Here is a 26,548-nt window from a genome sequence, read left to right on the forward strand (position 1 = left end):
TACAATCTGTTTTAATTAAAAAATATAAAAAAATTCAAAATAAATTTAATAATGGGATTGTAAAAGCATTTAAACCGAGTAATAAGACTTTTCTAGGCATGAGTGACTATAAATGATCTTTTCTTGACAATGGATGGCTTTCACATCACGTTTCCCGAGGAAAACATTTAATTACAATCTGTTTGAATCAAAATATGTAAAAAATTCAAATTAAATTCAACTATAGGATTATAAAAGCATTTAAAGCGAGTAATAAGGCTTTTCTAGGCATGAGTGACTATAAATGAACTTTTCTTGACAATGGATGGCTTTCGCTCTATGTTTCCCGAGGCAAACGATCAATTACAATCTGTTTTAATCAAAAAATGTAAAAAAAAATCAAAATAAATTCAATAATGGGATTATAAAAGCTTTTAAACCGAGTAATAAGGCTTTTCTCGGCATGAGTGACTATAAATGATCTTTTCTTGACAATGAATGGCTTTCCCTCCAGGTTTCCCGAGGCAAACAATCAACTAGAATCTGTTTTAATGAAAAAATGCAAAAAAAATTTAAAATAAATTCAATAATGGGATTATAAAGGCATTTAAACCGAGTAAAAAGGCTTTTCTAGGCATGAGTGACTATAAATGAACTTTTCTTGACAATGGATGCATTTCGCTCCACGTTTCCCGAGGTAAACAATCAATTACAATCTATTTTAATCAAAAAATATAAAAATATTCAAATTAAATTCAATTATGGGATTATAAAAGCATTTAAAGCGAGTATTAAGGCTTTTATAGGCATGAGAGACTATAAATGAACTTTTCATGACAGTGGATGGCTTTCGCTTCGCGTTTTCTGAGGCAAACATTTAATTAGAATCTGTTTCAATCAAAAAATACAAAAAATATTCAAAATAAATTCAATAATGGGATTATAAAGGCATTTAAACCGAGTAATAAGGCTTTTCTAGGCATGAGAGACTATAAATGAACTTTTCTTGGCAGTGGATGGCTTTCACTTCGCGTTTTCTGAGGCAAACAATCAATTAGAATCTGTTTCAATCAAAAAATGTAAAAAATATTCAAAATAAATTCAATAATTGGATTATAAAGGCATTTAAACCGAGTAATAAGGCTTTTCTAGGCATGAGTGACTATAAATGAACTTTTCTTGACAATGGATGGCCGTCGCTCCATGTTTCCCGAGGTAAACAATCAATTACAATCTGTTTTAATCAAAAAATGTAAAAAAAAATTCAAAATAAATTTAATAATGGGATTATAAAAGCATTTAAACCGAGTAATAAGGTTTTTCTAGGCATGAGTGACTATAAATGATCTTTTCTTGACAATGGATGGTTTTCACATCACGTTTCCCGAGAAAAATATTTAATTACAATCTGTTTTAATCAAAATATGTAAAAAATTCAAATTAAATTCAATTATAGGATTATAAAAGCATTTAAAGCAAGTAATAAGGCTTTTCTAGGCATGAGTGACTATAAATGAACTTTTCTTGACAATGGATGGCTTTCGCTCCATGTTTCCCGAGGCAAACGATCAATTACAATCTGTTTTAATCAAAAAATGTAAAAAAAAATCAAAATAAATTCAATAATGGGATTATAAAAGCTTTTAAACCGAGTAATAAGGCTTTTCTAGGCATGAGTGACTATAAATGATCTTTTCTTGACAATGGATGGCTTTCGCTCCAAGTTTCCCGAGGCAAACAATCAACTAAAATCTGTTTTAATCAAAAAATGTAAAAAACATTTAAAATAAATTCAATAATGGGATTATAAAGGCATTTAAACCGAGTAATAAGGCTTTTCTAGGCATGAGTGACTATAAATGAACTATTCTTGACAATGGATGGCTTTCGCTCCACGTTTCCCGAGGCAAACAATCAATTACAATCTCTTTTAATCAAAAAATGTAAAAATATTCAAATTAAATTCAATTATGGGATTATAAAAGCATTTAAAGCGGGTATTAAGGCTTTTATAGGCATGAGAGACTATAAATGAACTTTTCATGACAATGGATGGCTTTCGCTTCACGTTTTCTGAGGCAAACAATCTATTAGAATCTGTTTCAATCAAAAAATGTCAAAAATATTAAAAATAAATTCAATAATGGGATTATAAAGGCATTTAAACCGAGTAATAAGGCTTTTTTAGGCATGAGTGACTATAAATGAACTTTTCTTGACAATGGATGGCTTGCGCTCCACGTTTCCCGAGGTAAACATTCAATTACAATCTGTTTTAATCAAAAAATGTAAAAATATTCAAATTAAATTCAATTATGAGATTATAAAAGCATTTAAAGCGAGTATTAAGGCTTTTATAGGCATGAGAGACTATAAATGAACTTTTCTTGACAATGGATGGCTTTCGCTCCATGTTTCCCGAGGCAAACGATCAATTACAATTTGTTTTAATCAAAAAATGTAAAAAAAATCAAAATAAATTCAATAATGGGATTATAAAAGCTTTTAAAGCGAGTAATAAGGTTTTTCTAGGCATGAGTGACTATAAATGATCTTTTCTTGACAATGGATGGCTTTCGCTTTGCGTTTTCGGAGGCAAACAATCAATTATAATCTGTTTCAATCAAAAACTGTAAAAAATATTCAAAATAAATTCAATAATGGGATTATAAAGGCATTTAAACCGAGTAATAAGGCTTTTCTAGGCATGAGTGACTATAAATGAACTTTTCTTGACAATGGATGGCTTTTGCTCCACGTTTCCCTAGGTAAACATTCAATTACAATCTGTTTTAATCAGAAAATGTAAAAATATTCAAATTAAATTCAATTATGGGATTATAAAAGCATTTAAAGCGACTATTAAGGCTTTTGTAGGCATGAGAGACTATAAATGAACTTTTAATGACAGTGGATGGCTTTCGCTTTGCGTTTTCTGAGGCAAACAATCAATTAGAATCTGTTTCAATAAAAAAATGTAAAAAATATTCAAAATAAATTCAATAATGCGATTATAAAGGCATTTAAACCGAGTAATAAGGCTTTTCTAGGCATGAGTGACTATAAAGGAACTTTTCTGGTCAATGGATGGCTTTCGCTTCACGTTTCCCGAGGAAAACAATTAATTACAATCTGTTTTAATAAAAATATGTAAAAAATTCAAATTAAATTCAATTATAGGATTATAAAAGCATTTAAAGCGAGTAGTAAAGATTTTCTAGGCATGAGTGACTATAAGTGAACTTTTCTTGACAATGGATGGCTTTCGCTCCATGTTTCCCAAGGCAAACGATCAATTACAATCTGTTTTAATCAAAAACTGTAAAAAATATTCAAAATAAATTCAATAATGGGATTATAAAAGCTTTTAAACCGAGTAAAAAGGCTTTTCTAGGCATGAGTGACTATAAGTGAACTTTTCTTGACAATGGATGGCTTTCGCTCCATGTTTCCCGAGGCAAACGATCAATTACAATCTGTTTTAATCAAAAAATGTAAAAAAAAATCAAGTATAATTTAATAATGGGATTATAAAAGCTTTTAAACCGAGTAATAAGGTTTTTCTAGGCATGAGTGACTATAAATGATCTTTTCTTGACAATGGATGGTTTTCACATCACGTTTCCCGAGGAAAATATTTAATTACAATCTGTTTTAATCAAAATATGTAAAAAATTCAAATTAAATTCAATTATAGGATTATAAAAGCATTTAAAGCAAGTAATAAGGCTTTTCTAGGCATGAGTGACTATAAATGAACTTTTCTTGACAATGGATGGCTTTCGCTCCATGTTTCCCGAGGTAAACGATCAATTACAATTTGTTTTAATCAAAAAATGTAAAAATATTCAAATTAAATTCAATTATGGGATTATAAAAGCATTTAAAGCGAGTATTAAGGCTTTTATAGGCATGAGAGACTATAAATGAACTTTTCATGACAGTGGATGGCTTTCGCTTCGCGTTTTCTGCGGCAAACAATCAATTAGAATCTGTTTCAATCAAAAAATGTAAAAAATATTCAAAATAAATTCAATAATAGGATTATAAAGGCATTTAAACCGAGTAATAAGGCTTTTCTAGGCATGAGTGACTATAAATGAACTTTTCTTGTCAATGGATGGCTTTCGCTCCACGTTTCCCGAGGTAAACAATCAATTACAATCTGTTTTAATCAGAAAATGTAAAAATATTCAAATTCAATTCAATTATGGGATTATAAAAGAATTTAAAGCGAGTATTAAGGCTTTTATAGGCATGAGAGACTATAAATGAACTTTTCATGACAGTGGATGGCTTTAGCTTCGCGTTTTCTGAGGCAAAAAATCAATTAGAATCTGTTTCAATCAAAAAATGTAAAAAATATTCAAAATAAATTCAATAATGGGATTATAAAGGCATTTAAACCGAGTAATAAGGCTTTTCTAGGCATGAGTGACTATAAATGAACTTTTCTTGACAATGGATGGCCGTCGCTCCATGTTTCCCGAGGTAAACAATTAATTACAATCTGTTTTAATTAAAAAATATAAAAAAATTCAAAATAAATTTAATAATGGGATTGTAAAAGCATTTAAACCGAGTAATAAGACTTTTCTAGGCATGAGTGACTATAAATGATCTTTTCTTGACAATGGATGGCTTTCACATCACGTTTCCCGAGGAAAACATTTAATTACAATCTGTTTGAATCAAAATATGTAAAAAATTCAAATTAAATTCAACTATAGGATTATAAAAGCATTTAAAGCGAGTAATAAGGCTTTTCTAGGCATGAGTGACTATAAATGAACTTTTCTTGACAATGGATGGCTTTCGCTCTATGTTTCCCGAGGCAAACGATCAATTACAATCTGTTTTAATCAAAAAATGTAAAAAAAAATCAAAATAAATTCAATAATGGGATTATAAAAGCTTTTAAACCGAGTAATAAGGCTTTTCTCGGCATGAGTGACTATAAATGATCTTTTCTTGACAATGAATGGCTTTCCCTCCAGGTTTCCCGAGGCAAACAATCAACTAGAATCTGTTTTAATGAAAAAATGCAAAAAAAATTTAAAATAAATTCAATAATGGGATTATAAAGGCATTTAAACCGAGTAAAAAGGCTTTTCTAGGCATGAGTGACTATAAATGAACTTTTCTTGACAATGGATGCATTTCGCTCCACGTTTCCTGAGGTAAACAATCAATTACAATCTATTTTAATCAAAAAATATAAAAATATTCAAATTAAATTCAATTATGGGATTATAAAAGCATTTAAAGCGAGTATTAAGGCTTTTATAGGCATGAGAGACTATAAATGAACTTTTCATGACAGTGGATGGCTTTCGCTTCGCGTTTTCTGAGGCAAACATTTAATTAGAATCTGTTTCAATCAAAAAATACAAAAAATATTCAAAATAAATTCAATAATGGGATTATAAAGGCATTTAAACCGAGTAATAAGGCTTTTCTAGGCATGAGAGACTATAAATGAACTTTTCTTGGCAGTGGATGGCTTTCACTTCGCGTTTTCTGAGGCAAACAATCAATTAGAATCTGTTTCAATCAAAAAATGTAAAAAATATTCAAAATAAATTCAATAATTGGATTATAAAGGCATTTAAACCGAGTAATAAGGCTTTTCTAGGCATGAGTGACTATAAATGAACTTTTCTTGACAATGGATGGCCGTCGCTCCATGTTTCCCGAGGTAAACAATCAATTACAATCTGTTTTAATCAAAAAATGTAAAAAAAAATTCAAAATAAATTTAATAATGGGATTATAAAAGCATTTAAACCGAGTAATAAGGTTTTTCTAGGCATGAGTGACTATAAATGATCTTTTCTTGACAATGGATGGTTTTCACATCACGTTTCCCGTGAAAAATATTTAATTACAATCTGTTTTAATCAAAATATGTAAAAAATTCAAATTAAATTCAATTATAGGATTATAAAAGCATTTAAAGCAAGTAATAAGGCTTTTCTAGGCATGAGTGACTATAAATGAACTTTTCTTGACAATGGATGGCTTTCGCTCCATGTTTCCCGAGGCAAACGATCAATTACAATCTGTTTTAATCAAAAAATGTAAAAAAAAATCAAAATAAATTCAATAATGGGATTATAAAAGCTTTTAAACCGAGTAATAAGGCTTTTCTAGGCATGAGTGACTATAAATGATCTTTTCTTGACAATGGATGGCTTTCGCTCCAAGTTTCCCGAGGCAAACAATCAACTAGAATCTGTTTTAATCAAAAAATGTAAAAAACATTTAAAATAAATTCAATAATGGGATTATAAAGGCATTTAAACCGAGTAATAAGGCTTTTCTAGGCATGAGTGACTATAAATGAACTATTCTTGACAATGGATGGCTTTCGCTCCACGTTTCCCGAGGCAAACAATCAATTACAATCTCTTTTAATCAAAAAATGTAAAAATATTCAAATTAAATTCAATTATGGGATTATAAAAGCATTTAAAGCGGGTATTAAGGCTTTTATAGGCATAAGAGACTATAAATGAACTTTTCATGACAATGGATGGCTTTCGCTTCACGTTTTCTGAGGCAAACAATCTATTAGAATCTGTTTCAATCAAAAAATGTAAAAAATATTAAAAATAAATTCAATAATGGGATTATAAAGGCATTTAAACCGAGTAATAAGGCTTTTTTAGGCATGAGTGACTATAAATGAACTTTTCTTGACAATGGATGGCTTGCGCTCCACGTTTCCCGAGGTAAACATTCAATTACAATCTGTTTTAATCAAAAAATGTAAAAATATTCAAATTAAATTCAATTATGAGATTATAAAAGCATTTAAAGCGAGTATTAAGGCTTTTATAGGCATGAGAGACTATAAATGAACTTTTCTTGACAATGGATGGCTTTCGCTCCATGTTTCCCGAGGCAAACGATCAATGACAATTTGTTTTAATCAAAAAATGTAAAAAAAATCAAAATAAATTCAATAATGGGATTATAAAAGCTTTTAAAGCGAGTAATAAGGTTTTTCTAGGCATGAGTGACTATAAATGATCTTTTCTTGACAATGGATGGCTTTCGCTTTGCGTTTTCGGAGGCAAACAATCAATTAAAATCTGTTTCAATCAAAAACTGTAAAAAATATTCAAAATAAATTCAATAATGGGATTATAAAGGCATTTAAACCGAGTAATAAGGCTTTTCTAGGCATGAGTGACTATAAATGAACTTTTCTTGACAATGGATGGCTTTCGCTCCACGTTTCCCTAGGTAAACATTCAATTACAATCTGTTTTAATCAGAAAATGTAAAAATATTCAAATTAAATTCAATTATGGGATTATAAAAGCATTTAAAGCGACTATTAAGGCTTTTGTAGGCATGAGAGACTATAAATGAACTTTTAATGACAGTGGATGGCTTTCGCTTTGCGTTTTCTGAGGCAAACAATCAATTAGAATCTGTTTCAATAAAAAAATGTAAAAAATATTCAAAATAAATTCAATAATGCGATTATAAAGGCATTTAAACCGAGTAATAAGGCTTTTCTAGGCATGAGTGACTATAAAGGAACTTTTCTGGTCAATGGATGGCTTTCGCTTCACGTTTCCCGAGGAAAACAATTAATTACAATCTGTTTTAATAAAAATATGTAAAAAATTCAAATTAAATTCAATTATAGGATTATAAAAGCATTTAAAGCGAGTAGTAAAGATTTTCTAGGCATGAGTGACTATAAGTGAACTTTTCTTGACAATGGATGGCTTTCGCTCCATGTTTCCCAAGGCAAACGATCAATTACAATCTGTTTTAATCAAAAACTGTAAAAAATATTCAAAATAAATTCAATAATGGGATTATAAAAGCTTTTAAACCGAGTAAAAAGGCTTTTCTAGGCATGAGTGACTATAAGTGAACTTTTCTTGATAATGGATGGCTTTCGCTCCATGTTTCCCGAGGCAAACGATCAATTACAATCTGTTTTAATCAAAAACTGTAAAAAATATTCAAAATAAATTCAATAATGGGATTATAAAGGCATTTAAACCGAGTAATAAGGCTTTTCTAGGCATGAGAGACTATAAATGAACTTTTCTTGGCAGTGGATGGCTTTCACTTCCCGTTTTCTGAGGCAAACAATCAATTAGAATCTGTTTCAATCAAAAAATGTAAAAAATATTCAAAATAAATTCAATAATGGGATTATAAAGGCATTTAAACCGAGTAATAAGGCTTTTCTAGGCATGAGTGACTATAAATGAACTTTTCTTGACAATGGATGGCCGTCTCTCCATGTTTCCCGAGGTAAACAATCAATTACAATATGTTTTAATCAAAAAATGTAAAAAAAAATTCAAAATAAATTTAATAATGTGATTATAAAAGCATTTAAACCGAGTAATAAGGTTTTTCTAGGCATGAGTGACTATAAATGATCTTTTCTTGACAATGGATGGTTTTCACATCACGTTTCCCGAGGAAAATATTTAATTACAATCTGTTTTAATCAAAATATGTAAAAAATTCAAATTAAATTCAATTATAGGATTATAAAAGCATTTAAAGCAAGTAATAAGGCTTTTCTAGGCATGAGTGACTATAAATGAACTTTTCTTGACAATGGATGGCTTTCGCTCCATGTTTCCCGAGGCAAACGATCAATTACAATCTGTTTTAATCAAAAAATGTAAAAAAAAATCAAGTATAATTTAATAATGGGATTATAAAAGCTTTTAAACCGAGTAATAAGGTTTTTCTAGGCATGAGTGACTATAAATGATCTTTTCTTGACAATGGATGGTTTTCACATCACGTTTCCCGAGGAAAATATTTAATTACAATCTGTTTTAATCAAAATATGTAAAAAATTCAAATTAAATTCAATTATAGGATTATAAAAGCATTTAAAGCAAGTAATAAGGCTTTTCTAGGCATGAGTGACTATAAATGAACTTTTCTTGACAATGGATGGCTTTCGCTCCATGTTTCCCGAGGTAAACGATCAATTACAATTTGTTTTAATCAAAAAATGTAAAAATATTCAAATTAAATTCAATTATGGGATTATAAAAGCATTTAAAGCGAGTATTAAGGCTTTTATAGGCATGAGAGACTATAAATGAACTTTTCATGACAGTGGATGGCTTTCGCTTCGCGTTTTCTGCGGCAAACAATCAATTAGAATCTGTTTCAATCAAAAAATGTAAAAAATATTCAAAATAAATTCAATAATAGGATTATAAAGGCATTTAAACCGAGTAATAAGGCTTTTCTAGGCATGAGTGACTATAAATGAACTTTTCTTGTCAATGGATGGCTTTCGCTCCACGTTTCCCGAGGTAAACAATCAATTACAATCTGTTTTAATCAGAAAATGTAAAAATATTCAAATTCAATTCAATTATGGGATTATAAAAGAATTTAAAGCGAGTATTAAGGCTTTTATAGGCATGAGAGACTATAAATGAACTTTTCATGACAGTGGATGGCTTTAGCTTCGCGTTTTCTGAGGCAAAAAATCAATTAGAATCTGTTTCAATCAAAAAATGTAAAAAATATTCAAAATAAATTCAATAATGGGATTATAAAGGCATTTAAACCGAGTAATAAGGCTTTTCTAGGCATGAGTGACTATAAATGAACTTTTCTTGACAATGGATGGCCGTCGCTCCATGTTTCCCGAGGTAAACAATTAATTACAATCTGTTTTAATTAAAAAATATAAAAAAATTCAAAATAAATTTAATAATGGGATTGTAAAAGCATTTAAACCGAGTAATAAGACTTTTCTAGGCATGAGTGACTATAAATGATCTTTTCTTGACAATGGATGGCTTTCACATCACGTTTCCCGAGGAAAACATTTAATTACAATCTGTTTGAATCAAAATATGTAAAAAATTCAAATTAAATTCAACTATAGGATTATAAAAGCATTTAAAGCGAGTAATAAGGCTTTTCTAGGCATGAGTGACTATAAATGAACTTTTCTTGACAATGGATGGCTTTCGCTCTATGTTTCCCGAGGCAAACGATCAATTACAATCTGTTTTAATCAAAAAATGTAAAAAAAAATCAAAATAAATTCAATAATGGGATTATAAAAGCTTTTAAACCGAGTAATAAGGCTTTTCTCGGCATGAGTGACTATAAATGATCTTTTCTTGACAATGAATGGCTTTCCCTCCAGGTTTCCCGAGGCAAACAATCAACTAGAATCTGTTTTAATGAAAAAATGCAAAAAAAATTTAAAATAAATTCAATAATGGGATTATAAAGGCATTTAAACCGAGTAAAAAGGCTTTTCTAGGCATGAGTGACTATAAATGAACTTTTCTTGACAATGGATGCATTTCGCTCCACGTTTCCTGAGGTAAACAATCAATTACAATCTATTTTAATCAAAAAATATAAAAATATTCAAATTAAATTCAATTATGGGATTATAAAAGCATTTAAAGCGAGTATTAAGGCTTTTATAGGCATGAGAGACTATAAATGAACTTTTCATGACAGTGGATGGCTTTCGCTTCGCGTTTTCTGAGGCAAACATTTAATTAGAATCTGTTTCAATCAAAAAATACAAAAAATATTCAAAATAAATTCAATAATGGGATTATAAAGGCATTTAAACCGAGTAATAAGGCTTTTCTAGGCATGAGAGACTATAAATGAACTTTTCTTGGCAGTGGATGGCTTTCACTTCGCGTTTTCTGAGGCAAACAATCAATTAGAATCTGTTTCAATCAAAAAATGTAAAAAATATTCAAAATAAATTCAATAATTGGATTATAAAGGCATTTAAACCGAGTAATAAGGCTTTTCTAGGCATGAGTGACTATAAATGAACTTTTCTTGACAATGGATGGCCGTCGCTCCATGTTTCCCGAGGTAAACAATCAATTACAATCTGTTTTAATCAAAAAATGTAAAAAAAAATTCAAAATAAATTTAATAATGGGATTATAAAAGCATTTAAACCGAGTAATAAGGTTTTTCTAGGCATGAGTGACTATAAATGATCTTTTCTTGACAATGGATGGTTTTCACATCACGTTTCCCGAGAAAAATATTTAATTACAATCTGTTTTAATCAAAATATGTAAAAAATTCAAATTAAATTCAATTATAGGATTATAAAAGCATTTAAAGCAAGTAATAAGGCTTTTCTAGGCATGAGTGACTATAAATGAACTTTTCTTGACAATGGATGGCTTTCGCTCCATGTTTCCCGAGGCAAACGATCAATTACAATCTGTTTTAATCAAAAAATGTAAAAAAAAATCAAAATAAATTCAATAATGGGATTATAAAAGCTTTTAAACCGAGTAATAAGGCTTTTCTAGGCATGAGTGACTATAAATGATCTTTTCTTGACAATGGATGGCTTTCGCTCCAAGTTTCCCGAGGCAAACAATCAACTAGAATCTGTTTTAATCAAAAAATGTAAAAAACATTTAAAATAAATTCAATAATGGGATTATAAAGGCATTTAAACCGAGTAATAAGGCTTTTCTAGGCATGAGTGACTATAAATGAACTATTCTTGACAATGGATGGCTTTCGCTCCACGTTTCCCGAGGCAAACAATCAATTACAATCTCTTTTAATCAAAAAATGTAAAAATATTCAAATTAAATTCAATTATGGGATTATAAAAGCATTTAAAGCGGGTATTAAGGCTTTTATAGGCATAAGAGACTATAAATGAACTTTTCATGACAATGGATGGCTTTCGCTTCACGTTTTCTGAGGCAAACAATCTATTAGAATCTGTTTCAATCAAAAAATGTAAAAAATATTAAAAATAAATTCAATAATGGGATTATAAAGGCATTTAAACCGAGTAATAAGGCTTTTTTAGGCATGAGTGACTATAAATGAACTTTTCTTGACAATGGATGGCTTGCGCTCCACGTTTCCCGAGGTAAACATTCAATTACAATCTGTTTTAATCAAAAAATGTAAAAATATTCAAATTAAATTCAATTATGAGATTATAAAAGCATTTAAAGCGAGTATTAAGGCTTTTATAGGCATGAGAGACTATAAATGAACTTTTCTTGACAATGGATGGCTTTCGCTCCATGTTTCCCGAGGCAAACGATCAATGACAATTTGTTTTAATCAAAAAATGTAAAAAAAATCAAAATAAATTCAATAATGGGATTATAAAAGCTTTTAAAGCGAGTAATAAGGTTTTTCTAGGCATGAGTGACTATAAATGATCTTTTCTTGACAATGGATGGCTTTCGCTTTGCGTTTTCGGAGGCAAACAATCAATTAAAATCTGTTTCAATCAAAAACTGTAAAAAATATTCAAAATAAATTCAATAATGGGATTATAAAGGCATTTAAACCGAGTAATAAGGCTTTTCTAGGCATGAGTGACTATAAATGAACTTTTCTTGACAATGGATGGCTTTCGCTCCACGTTTCCCTAGGTAAACATTCAATTACAATCTGTTTTAATCAGAAAATGTAAAAATATTCAAATTAAATTCAATTATGGGATTATAAAATCATTTAAAGCGACTATTAAGGCTTTTGTAGGCATGAGAGACTATAAATGAACTTTTAATGACAGTGGATGGCTTTCGCTTTGCGTTTTCTGAGGCAAACAATCAATTAGAATCTGTTTCAATAAAAAAATGTAAAAAATATTCAAAATAAATTCAATAATGCGATTATAAAGGCATTTAAACCGAGTAATAAGGCTTTTCTAGGCATGAGTGACTATAAAGGAACTTTTCTGGTCAATGGATGGCTTTCGCTTCACGTTTCCCGAGGAAAACAATTAATTACAATCTGTTTTAATAAAAATATGTAAAAAATTCAAATTAAATTCAATTATAGGATTATAAAAGCATTTAAAGCGAGTAGTAAAGATTTTCTAGGCATGAGTGACTATAAGTGAACTTTTCTTGACAATGGATGGCTTTCGCTCCATGTTTCCCAAGGCAAACGATCAATTACAATCTGTTTTAATCAAAAACTGTAAAAAATATTCAAAATAAATTCAATAATGGGATTATAAAAGCTTTTAAACCGAGTAAAAAGGCTTTTCTAGGCATGAGTGACTATAAGTGAACTTTTCTTGATAATGGATGGCTTTCGCTCCATGTTTCCCGAGGCAAACGATCAATTACAATCTGTTTTAATCAAAAACTGTAAAAAATATTCAAAATAAATTCAATAATGGGATTATAAAAGCTTTTAAACCGAGTAAAAAGGCTTTTCTAAGCATGAGTGACTATAAGTGAACTTTTCTTGACAATGGATGGCTTTCGCTCCATGTTTCCCGAGGGAAACGATCAATTACAATCTGTTTTAATCAAAAAATGTAAAATAAATTCAAAATAAATTCAATAATGGGATTATAAAAGCTTTTAAACCGAGTAATAAGGCTTTTCTAGGCATGAGTGACTATAAACGATCTTTTCTTGACAATGGATGGCTTTCGCACCATCTTTCCCGAGGCAAACAATCAATTACAATATGTTTTAATCAAAAAATGTAAAAAAAATTCAAAATAAATTCAATAATGGGATTATAAAAGCATTTAAACCGAGTAATAAGGCTTCTGTAGGCATGAGTGACTGTAAATGATCTTTTCTTGACAATGGATGGTTTTCGCTCCACATTTCCTGAGGTAAACAACAAATTACAATCTGTTTTAATCAAAAAATGTAAAAAAAATTCAAAATAAATTCGATAATGGGATTATAAAAGCTCTCAAACCGAGTAATAAAGCTTTTCTAGGCATGAGTGACTATAAATGAATTTTTCTTCACAATGGATGGCTTTCGCTCCACGATTCTCGAGGTAAACAATCAAAGACAATCTGTTTAATCAAAAAATCTAAAAATATTCAAATTAAATTCAATTATGGGATTATAAAAGCATTTAAAGCGACTATTAAGGCTTTTATAGGCATGAGTGACTATAAATGAACTTTTCTTGACAATCGATGGCTTTCGCCTCGCGTTTTCTGAGCCAAACAATCAATTAGAATATGTTTCAATCAAAAAATGTAAAAAATATTCAAAATAAATTCAATAATGGGATTATAAAGGCATTTAAACCGAGTAATAAGGCTTTTCTAGGCATGAGTGACTATAAATGAACTTTTTTTGACAATGGATGCCTTTCGCTCCATGTTTCCCGAGGCAAACGATCAATTACAATCTGTTTTAATCAAAAAATGTAAAAAAAAATCAAAATAAATTCAATAATGGGATTATAAAAGCATTTAAACCGAGTAGTAAGGCTTTTCTACGCATGAGTGACAATAAATGAACTTTTCTGGTCAATGGATGGTTTTCGCTTCACATTTCCTGAGGAAAACAATTAATTACAATCTATTTTAATCAAAATATGTAAAAAATTCAAATCAAATTCAATTATAGGATTATAAAAGCATTTAAAGCGAGTAATAAAGATTTTCTAGGCATGAGTGACTATAAGTGAACTTTTCTTGACAATGGATGGCTTTCGCTCCATGTTTCCCGAGGCAAACGATCAATTACAATCTGTTTTAATCAAAAAATGTAAAAAAAATTCAAAATAAATTCGATAATGGGATTATAAAAGCTTTCAAACCGAGTAATAAGGCTTTTCTAGGCATGAGTGACTATAAATGAATTTTTCTTCACAATGGATGGCTTTCGCTCCACGTTTCTCGAGGCAAACAATCAAAGACAATCTGTTTAATCAAAAAATCTAAAAATATTCAAAGTAAATTCAATTATGGGATTATAAAAGCATTTAAAGCGACTATTAAGGCTTTTATAGGCATGAAAGACTATAAATGAACTTTTAATGACAGTGGATGGCTTTCGCTTTGCGTTTTCTGAGGCAAACAATCAATTAGAATCTGTTTCAATGAAAAAATGTAAAAAATATTCAAAATAAATTCAATAATGGGATTATAAAGGCATTTAAACCGAGTAATAAGGCTTTTCTAGGCATGAGTGACTATAAAGGAACTTTTCTGGTCAATGGATGGCTTTCGCTTCACGTTTCCCGAGGAAAACAATTAATTACACTCTGTTTTAATAAAAATATGTAAAAAATTCAAATTAAATTCAATTATAGGATTATAAAAGCATTTAAAGCGAGTAGTAAAGCTTTTCTTGGCATGAGTGACTATAAGTGAACTTTTCTTGACAATGGATGGCTTTCGCTCCATGTTTCCCGAGGCAAACGATCAATTACAATCTATTTTAATCAAAAACTGTAAAAAATATTCAAAATAAATTCAATAATGGGATTATAAAAGCTTTTAAACCGAGTAAAAAGGCTTTTATAGGCATGAGTGACTATAAATGAACTTTTCTTGACAATGGATGGCTTTCGCTCCACGTTTCTCGAGGCAAACAATCAATTACAATTTGTTTTGCTCAAAAAATGTAAAAATATTCAAATTAAATTCAATTATGGGATTACAAAAGCATTTAAAGCGACTATTAAGGCTTTTGTAGGCATGAGTGACTATAAATGAACTTTTCTTGACAGTGGATGGCTTTCGCTTCGCGTTTTCTGAGGCAAACAATCAATTAGAATCTGTTTCAATCAAAAAAAGTAAAAAATATTCAAAATAAATTCAATAATGGGATTATAAAGGCATTTAAACCGAGTAATAAGGCTTTTCTAGGCATGAGTGACTATAAATGAACTTTTCTTGACAATGGATGGTCATCGCTCCATGTTTCCCGAGGTAAACAATCAACTAGAATCTGTTTTAATCAAAAAATGTAAAAAAAATTTAAAATAAATTCAATAATGGGATTATAAAGGCATTTAAACTGAGTAATAAGGCTTTTCTAGGCATGAGTGACTATAAATGTACTTTTCCTGACAATGGATGGCTTTCGCTGCACGTTTCCCGAGGTAAACAATCAATCACAATATGTTTTAATCAAAAAATGTAAAAAAAAACTCAAAATAAATTCAATAATGGGATTATAAAAGCTTTTAAACCGAGTAATAAGGCTTTTCTAGGCATGAGTGACTATAAACGATATTTTCTTGACAATGGATGGCTTTCGCACAATGTTTCCCGAGGCAAACAATCAATTACAATATGTTTTAATCAAAAAATGTAAAAAAAATTCAAAATAAATTCAATAATGGGATTATAAAAGCATTTAAACCAAGTAATAAGGCTTCTGTAGGCATGAGTGACTGTAAATGATCTTTTCTTGACAATGGATGGTTTTCGCTCCACATTTCCTGAGGTAAACAATAAATTACAATCTGTTTTAATCAAAAAATGTAAAAAAAATTCAATATAAATTCAATAATGGGATTATAAAGGCATTTAAACCGAGTAATAAGGCTTTTCTAGGCATGAGTGATTATAAATGAACTTTTCTTGACAGTGGATGGCTTTCGCTCCATGTTTCCCGAGGCAAACAATCAATTGCAATCTGTTTTAATGAAAAAATGTAAAATATTCAAATGAAATTCAATTATGAGATTATAAAAGCATTTAAAGCGAGTATTAAGGCTTTTATAGGCATGAGAGACTCTAAATGAACTTTTCATGACAGTGGATGGCTTTCGCTTCACGTTTTCTGAGGCAAACAATCAATTAGAATATGTTTCAATCAAAAAATGTAAAAAATATTCAAAATAAGTTCAATAATGGGATTATAAAGGGATTTAAACCGAGTAATAAGGCTTTTCTAGGCATGAGTGACTATAAATGAACTTTTCTTGACAATGGATGCCTTTCGCTCCATGTTTCCCGAGGCAAACGATCAATTACAATCTGTTTTAATCCAAAAATGTAAAAAAAAATCAAAATAAATTCAATAATGGGATTATAAAAGCATTTAAACCGAGTAATAAGGCTTTTCTAGGCATGAGTGACTATAAATGAACTTTTCTGGTCAATGGATGGCTTTCGCTTCACGTTTCCTGAGGAAAACAATTAATTACAATCTATTTTAATCGAAATATGTAAAAAATTCAAATTAAATTCAATTATAGGATTATAAAAGCATTTAAAGCGAGTAATAAAGCTTTTCTAGGCATGAGTGACTATAAGTGAACTTTTCTTGACAATGGATGGCTTTCGCTCCATGTTTCCCGAGGCAAACGATCAATTACAATCTGTTTTAATCAAAAAATATAAAAAAATTCAAAATAAATTCGATAATGGGATTATAAAAGCTTTCAAACCGAGTAATAAGGCTTTTCTAGGCATGAGTGACTATAAATGAATTTTTCTTCACAATGGATGGCTTTCGCTCCACGTTTCTCGAGGCAAACAATCAAAGACAATCTGTTTAATCAAAAAATCTGAAAATATTCAAATTAAATTCAATTATGGGATTATAAAAGCATTTAAAGCGACTATTAAGGCTTTTATAGGCATGAGTGACTATAAACGAACTTTTCTTGACAATCGATGGCTTTCGCTTCGCGTTTTCTGAGGCAAACAATCAATTAGAATCTGTTTCAATCAAAAAATGTAAAAAATATTCAAAATAAAATCAATAATGGGATTATAAAGGCATTTAAACCGAGTAATAAGGCTTTTCTAGGCATGAGCGACTATAAATGAACTTTTCTTGACAATGGATGGCTTTCGCTCCACGTTTCCCGAGGTAAACAATCAATTACAATCTGTTTTAATCAAAAAATATAAAAAAAAAAACTCAAAATAAATTCAATAATGGGATTATAAAAGCTTTTAAACCGAGTAATAAGGCTTTTCTAGGCATGAGTGACTATAAACGATCTTTTCTTGACAATGGATGGCTTTCGCTCCATGTTTCCCGAGGAAAACAATCAATTACAATATGTTTTAATCAAAAAATGTAAAAAAAATTCAAAATAAATTCAACAATGGGATTATAAAAGCATTTAAACCGAGTAATAAGGCTTCTGTAGGCATGAGTGACTGTAAATGATCTTTTCTTGACAATGGATGGTTTTCGCTCCACATTTCTTGAGGTAAACAATAAATTACAATCTGTTTTAATCAAAAAATGTAAAAAAAATTCAAAATAAATTCAATAATGGGATTATAAAGGCATTTAAACCGAGTAATAAGGCTTTTCTAGGCATGAGTGATTATAAATGAACTTTTCTTGACAGTGGATGGCTTTCGCTCCATGTTTCCCGAGGCAAACAATCAATTGCAATCTGTTTTAATCAAAAAATGTAAAAATATTCAAGTTAAATTCAATTATGAGATTATAAAAGCATTTAAAGCGAGTATTAAGGCTTTTATAGGCATGAGAGACTATAAATGAACTTTTCATGACAGTGCATGGCTTTCGCTTCGCGTTTTCTGAGGCAAACAATCAATTAGAATATGTTTCAATAAAAAAATGTAAAAAATATTCAAAATAAATTTAATAATGGGATTATGAAGGCATTTAAACCGAGTAATAAGGCTTTTCTAGGCATGAGTGACTATAAATGAACTTTTCTTGACAATGGATGCCTTTCGCTCCATGTTTCCCGAGGCAAACGATCAATTACAATCTGTTTTAATCAAAAAATATAAAAAAAAATCAAAATAAATTCAATAATGGGATTATAAAAGCATTTAAACCGAGTAATAGGGATTTTCTAGGCATGAGTGACTATAAATGAACTTTTCTGTTCAATGGATGGCTTTCGCTTCACGTTTCCTAAGGAAAACAATTAATTACAATATATTTTAATCAAAATATGTAAAAAATTCAAATTAAATTCAATTATAGGATTATAAAAGCATTTAAAGCGAGTAATAAAGCTTTTCTAGGCATGAGTGACTATAAGTGAACTTTTCTTGACAATGGATGGCTTTCGCTCCATGTTTCCCGAGGCAAACGATCAATTACAATCTGTTTTAATCAAAAAATGTAAAAAAAATTCAAAATAAATTCGATAATGGGATTATAAAAGCTTTCAAACCGAGTAATAAGGCTTTTCTAGGCATGAGTGACTATAAATGAATTTTTCTTGACAATGGATGGCTTTCGCTCCACGTTTCTCGAGGCAAACAATCAATTACAATCTGTTTAATCAAAAAATGTAAAAATATTCAAATTAAATTCAATTATGGGATTATAAAAGCATTTAAAGCGACCATTAAGGCTTTTATAGGTATGAGTGACTATAAATGAACTTTTCTTGAAAATCGATAGCTTTTGCTTCGCGTTTTCTGAGGCAAACAATCAATTAGAATCTGTTTCAATCAAAAAATGTAAAAAATATTCAAAATAAATTCCATAATGGGATTATAAAAGCATTTAAATCGAGTATTAAGGCTTTTCTAGGCATGACTGACTATAAATGATCTTTTCTTGATAATGGATGGCTTTCACATCACGTTTCTCGAGGAAAACATTTAATTACAATCTGTTTTAATCAAAATATGTAAAAAATTCAAATTAAATTCAATTATAGGATTATAAAAGCATTTAAAGCGAGTAATAAGGCTTTTCTAGGCATGAGTGACTATAAATGAACTTTTCTTGACAATGGATGGCTTTCGCTCCATGTTTCCCGAGGCAAACGATCAATTACAATCTGTTTTAATCAAAAAATGTAAAAAAAAATCAAAATAAATTCAATAATGGGATTATAAAAGCTTTTAAACCGAGTAATAAGGCTTTTCTAGGCATGAGTGACTATAAACGATCTTTTCTTGACAATGGATGGCTTTTGCTCCATGTTTCCTGAGGCAAACAATCAATTACAATCTGTTTTAATCAAAAAATGTAAAAAAAATTAAAAATAAATTCAATAATGGGATTATAAAGGCATTTAAACCGAGTAATAAGGCTTTTCTAGGCATGAGTGACTATAAATGAAATTTTCTTGACAATGGATGCATTTCGCTCCACGTTTCCCGAGGTAAACAATCAATTACAATCTATTTTAATCAAAAAATATAAAAATATTCAAATTAAATTCAATTATGGGATTATAAAAGCATTTAAAGCGAGTATTAAGGCTTTTATAGGCATGAGAGACTATAAATGAACTTTTCATGACAGTGGATGGCTTTCGCTTCGCGTTTTCTGAGGCAAACATTTAATTAGAATCTATTTCAATCAAAAAATACAAAAAATATTCAAAATAAATTCAATAATGGGATTATAAAGGCATTTAAACCGAGTAATAAGGCTTTTCTAGGAATGAGAGACTATAAATGAACTTTTCTTGGCGGTGGATGGCTTTCACTTCGCGTTTTCTGAGGCAAACAATCAATTAGAATCTGTTTCAATCAAAAAATGTAAAAAATATTCAAAATAAATTCAATAATGGGATTATAAAGGCATTTAAACCGAGTAATAAGGCTTTTCTAGGCATGAGTGACTATAAATGAACTTTTCTTGACAATGGATGGCCGTCGCTCCATGTTTCCCGAGGTAAACAATCAATTACAATCTGTTTTAATCAAAAAATTTTAAAAAAAAATTCAAAATAAATTTAATAATGGGATTATAAAAGCATTTAAACCGAGTAATAAGGTTTTTCTAGGCATGAGTGACTATAAATGATCTTTTCTTGACAATGGATGGTTTTCACATCACGTTTCCCGAGGAAAATATTTAATTACAATCTGTTTTAATCAAAATATGTAAAAAATTCAAATTAAATTCAATTATAGGATTACAAAAGCATTTAAAGCAAGTATTAAGGCTTTTCTAGGCATGAGTGACTATAAATGAACTTTTCTTGACAATGGATGGCTTTCGCTCCATGTTTCCCGAGGCAAACGATCAATTACAATATGTTTTAATCAAAAAATGTAAAAAAAAATCAAAATAAATTCAGTAATGGGATTATAAAAGCTTTTAAACCGAGTAATAAGGCTTTTCTAGGCATGAGTGACTATAAATGATCTTTTCTTGACAATGGATGGCTTTCGCTCCAAGTTTCCCGAGGCAAACAATCAACTAGAATCTGTTTTAATCAAAAAATGTAAAAAACATTTAAAATAAATTCAATAATGGGATTATAAAGGCATTTAAACCGAGTAATAAGGCTTTTCTAGGCATGAGTAACTATAAATGAACTATTCTTGACAATGGATGGCTTTCGCTCCACGTTTCCCGAGGCAAACAATCAATTACAATCTCTTTTAATCAAAAAATGTAAAAATATTCAAATTAAATTCAATTATGGGATTATAAAAGCATTTAAAGCGGGTATTAAGGCTTTTATAGGCATGAGAGACTATAAATGAACTTTTCATGACAGTGGATGGCTTTTGCTTCGCGTTTTCTGAGGCAAACAATCAATTAGAATATGTTTTAATCAAAAAATGTAAAAAATATTGAAAATAAATTCAATAATGGGATTAGAAAAGCATTTAAACCGAGTAATAAGGCTTTTCTAGGCATGAGTGACTATAAACGATCTTTTCTTGACAATGGATGGCTTTTGTTCCATGTTTCCCGAGGCAAACAATCAATTACAATCTGTTTTAATCAAAAAATATAAAAAAAATTAAAAATAAATTCAATAATGGGATTATAAAGGCATTTAAACCGAGTAATAAGGCTTTTCTAGGCATGAGTGATTATAAATGAACTTTTCTTGACAGTGGATGGCTTTCGCTCCATGTTTCCCGAGGCAAACAATCAATTAGAATCTGTTTTAATCAAAAAATGTAAAAAATATTCAAAATAAATTAAATAATGGGATTATAAAGGCATTTAAACCGAGTAATAAGGCTTTTCTAGGCATGAGTGACTATAAATGAACTTTTGTTGACAATGGATGGCTTTCGCTCCATGTTTCCCGAGGCACACGATCAATTACAATCTGTTTTAATCAAAAAATGTAAAAAAAAATCAAAATAAATTCAATAATGGGATTATAAAAGCATTTAAACCGAGTAATAAGGCTTTTCTAGGCATGAGTGACTATAAATGAACTTTTCTGGTCAATGGATGGCTTTCGCTTCACGTTTCCTGAGGAAAACAATTAATTACAATCTATTTTAATCAAAATATGTAAAAAATTCAAATTAAATTCAATTATAGGATTATAAAAGCATTTAAATCGAGTAATAAAGCTTTTCTAGGCATGAGTGACTATAAGTGAACTTTTCTTGACAATGGATGGCTTTCGCTCCATGTTTCCCGAGGCAAACGATCAATTACAATCTATTTTAATCAAAAACTGTAAAAAATATTCAAAATAAATTCAATAATGGGATTATAAAAGCTTTAAAACCGAGTAATAAGGCTTTTCTAGGCATGAGTGACTATAAATGACTTTTTCTTCACAATGGATGGCTTTCGCTCCACGTTTCTCGAGGCAAACAATCAATTACAATCTGTTTAATCAAAAAATCTAAAAATATTCAAAATAAATTCAATTATGGGATTATAAAAGCATTTAAAGCGACTCTTAAGGCTTTTATAGGCATGAGTGACTATAAATGAACTTTTCTTGACAATCGATGGCTTTCGCTTCGCGTTTTCTGAGGCAAACAATCAATTAGAATCTGTTTCAATCAAAAAATGTAAAAAATATTCAAAATAAATTCAATAATGGGATTATAAAGGCATTTAAACCGAGTAATAAAGGCTTTTCTAGGCATGAGTGACTATAAATGAACTTTTCTTGACAATGGATGGGTTTCGCTCCACGTTTCCCGAGGTAAACAATCAATTACAATCTGTTTTAATCAAAAAATGTAAAAAAAAAACTCAAATAAATTCAATAATGGGATTATAAAAGCTTTTAAACCGAGTAATAAGGCTTTTCTAGGCATGAGTGACTATAAATGATCTTTTCTTGACAATGGATGGCTTTAACTCCAAGTTTCCCGAGGCAAACAGTCAACTAGAATATGTTTTAATCAAAAAATGTAAAAAAAATTTAAAATAAATTCAATAATGGGATTATAAAGGCATTTAAACCGAGTAATAAGGCTTCTGTAGGCATGAGTGACTGTAAATGATCTTTTCTTGACAATGGATGGTTTTCGCTCCACATTTCTTGAGGTAAACAATAAATTACAATCTGTTTTAATCAAAAAATGTAAAAAAAATTCAAAATAAATTCAATAATGGGATTATAAAGGCATTTAAACCGAGTAATAAGGCTTTTCTAGGCATGAGTGATTATAAATGAACTTTTCTTGGCAGTGGATGGCTTTCGCTCCATGTTTCCCGAGGCAAACAATCAATTACAATCTGTTTTAATCAAAAAATGTAAAAATATTCAAGTTAAATTCAATTATGTGATTATAACAGCATTTAGAGCGAGTATTAAGGCTTTTATAGGCATGAAAGACTATAAATGAACTTTTCATGACAGTGGATGGCTTTCGCTTCGCGTTTTCTGAGGCAAACAATCAATTAGAATATGTTTCAATCAAAAAATGTAAAAAATATTCAAAATAAATTTGATAATGGGATTATAAAGGCATTTAAACCAAGTAATAAGGCTTTTCTAGGCATGAGTGACTATAAATGAACTTTTCTTGACAATGGATGCCTTTCGCTCCATGTTTCCTGAGGCAAACGATCAATTACAATCTGTTTTAATCAAAAAATATAAAAAAAATCAAAATAAATTCAATAATTGGATTATAAAAGCATTTAAACCAAGTAATAAGGCTTTTCTAGGCATGAGTGATTATAAATGAACTTTTCTATTCAATGGATGGCTTTCGCTTCACGTTTCCTGAGGAAAACAATTAATTACAATCTATTTTAATCAAAATATGTAAAAAATTCAAATTAAATTCAATTATAGGATTATAAAAGCATTAAAAGCGAGTAATAAAGCTTTTCTAGGCATGAGTGACTATAAGTGAACTTTTCTTGACAATGGATGGCTTTCGCTCCATGTTTCCCGAGGCAAACGATCAATTACAATCTGTTTTAATCAAAAAATGTAAAAAAAATTCAAAATAAATTCGATAATAGGATTATAAAAGCTTTCAAACCGAGTAATAAGGCTTTTCTAGGCATGAGTGACTATAAATGAATTTTTCTTGACAATGGATGGCTATCGCTCCACGTTTCTCGAGGCAAACAATCAATTACAATCTGTTTAATCAAAAAATGTAAAAATATTCAAATTAAATTCAATTATGGGATTATAAAAGCATTTAAAGCGACTATTAAGGCTTTTATAGGCATGAGTGACTATAAATGAACTTTTCTTGAAAATCGATAGCTTTCGCTTCGCGTTTTCTGAGGCAAACAATCAATTAGAATCTGTTTCAATCAAAAAATGTAAAAAATATTCAAAATAAATTCAATAATGGGATTATAAAAGCATTTAAATCGAGTATTAAGGCTTTTCTAGGCATGAGTGACTATAAATGATCTTTTCTTGAAAATGGATGGCTTTCACATCACGTTTCTCGAGGAAAACATTTAATTACAATCTGTTTTAATCAAAATATGTAAAAAATTCAAATTAAATTCAATTATAGGATTATAAAAGCATTTAAAGCGAGTAATAAGGCTTTTCTAGGCATGAGTGACTATAAATGAACTTTTCTTGACAATGGATGGCTTTCGCTCCATGTTTCCCGAGGCAAACGATCAATTACAATCTGTTTTAATCAAAAAATGTAAAAAAAATCAAAATAAATTCAATCATGGGATTATAAAAGCTTTTAAACCGAGTAATAAGGCTTTTCTAGGCATGAGTGACTATAAATGATCTTTTCTTGACAATGGATGGCTTTAACTCCAAGTTTCCCGAGGCAAACAGTCAACTAGAATCTGTTTTAATCAAAAAATGTAAAAAAAAAACTCAAAATAAATTCAATAATGGGATTATAAAAGCTTTTAAACCGAGTAATAAGGCTTTTCTAGGCATGAGTGACTATAAACGATTTTTTCTTGACAATGGATGGTTTTCGCTCCACATTTCCTGAGGTAAACAATAAATTACAATCTGTTTTAATCAAAAAAGGTAAAAAAAATTCAAAATAAATTCAATAATAGGATTATAAAAGCATTGAAACCGAGTAATAAAGCTTTTCTAGGCATCAGTGACTATAAATGAACTTTTCTTGACAATGGATGCCTTTCGCTCCATGTTTTCCGAGGCAAACGATCAATTACAATCTGTTTTAATCAAAAAATATAAAAAAAAATCAAAATAAATTCAATAATGGGATTATAAAAGCATTTAAACCGAGTAATAAGGCTTTTCTAGGCATAAGTGACTATAAATGAACTTTTCTGTTCAATGGATGGCTTTCGCTTCACGTTTCCTGAGGAAAACAATTAATTACAATCTATTTTAATCAAAATATGTAAAAAATTCAAATTAAATTCAATTATAGGATTATAAAAGCATTTAAAGCGAGTAATAAAGCTTTTCTAGGCATGAGTGACTATAAGTGAACTTTTCTTGACAATGGATGGCTTTCGCTCCATGTTTCCAGAGGCAAACGATCAATTACAATCTGTTTTAATCAAAAAATGTAAAAAAAATTCAAAATAAATTCGATAATGGGATTATAAAAGCTTTCAAACCGAGTAATAAGGCTTTTCTAGGCATGAGTGACTATAAATGAATTTTTCTTGACAATGGATGGCTATCGCTCCACGTTTCTCGAGGCAAACAATCAATTACAATCTGTTTAATCAAAAAATGTAAAAATATTCAAATTAAATTCAATTATGGGATTATAAAAGCATTTAAAGCGACTATTAAGGCTTTTATAGGCATGAGTGACTATAAATGAACTTTTCTTGAAAATCGATAGCTTTCGCTTCGCGTTTTCTGAGGCAAACAATCAATTAGAATCTGTTTCAATCAAAAAATGTAAAAAATATTCAAAATAAATTCAATAATGGGATTATAAAAGCATTTAAATCGAGTATTAAGGCTTTTCTAGGCATGAGTGACTATAAATGATCTTTTCTTGAAAATGGATGGCTTTCACATCACGTTTCTCGAGGAAAACATTTAATTACAATCTGTTTTAATCAAAATATGTAAAAAATTCAAATTAAATTCAATTATAGGATTATAAAAGCATTTAAAGCGAGTAATAAGGCTTTTCTAGGCATGAGTGACTATAAATGAACTTTTCTTGACAATGGATGGCTTTCGCTCCATGTTTCCCGAGGCAAACGATCAATTACAATCTGTTTTAATCAAAAAATGTAAAAAAAATCAAAATAAATTCAATCATGGGATTATAAAAGCTTTTAAACCGAGTAATAAGGCTTTTCTAGGCATGAGTGACTATAAATGATCTTTTCTTGACAATGGATGGCTTTAACTCCAAGTTTCCCGAGGCAAACAGTCAACTAGAATCTGTTTTAATCAAAAAATGTAAAAAAAAATGAAAATAAATTCAATAATGGGATTATAAAGGCATTTAAACCGAGTAATAAGGCTTTTCTAGGCATGAGTGACTATAAATGAACTTTTCTGGTCAATGGATGGCTTTCGCTTTACGTTTCCCGAGGAAAACAATTAATTACAATATGTTTTAATCAAAATATGTAAAAAATTCAAATTCAATTCAATTATAGGATTATAAAAGCATTTAAAGCGAGTAATAAAGCTTTTCTAGGTATGAGTGACTATAAGTGAACTTTTCTTGACAATAGATGGCTTTCGCTCCATGTTTCCCGAG

This window comes from Theobroma cacao, chromosome 6 (genome assembly GCF_053813885.1).
Source record: "Theobroma cacao isolate CCN51 chromosome 6, ASM5381388v1, whole genome shotgun sequence".
NCBI lineage: Eukaryota > Viridiplantae > Streptophyta > Magnoliopsida > Malvales > Malvaceae > Theobroma > Theobroma cacao.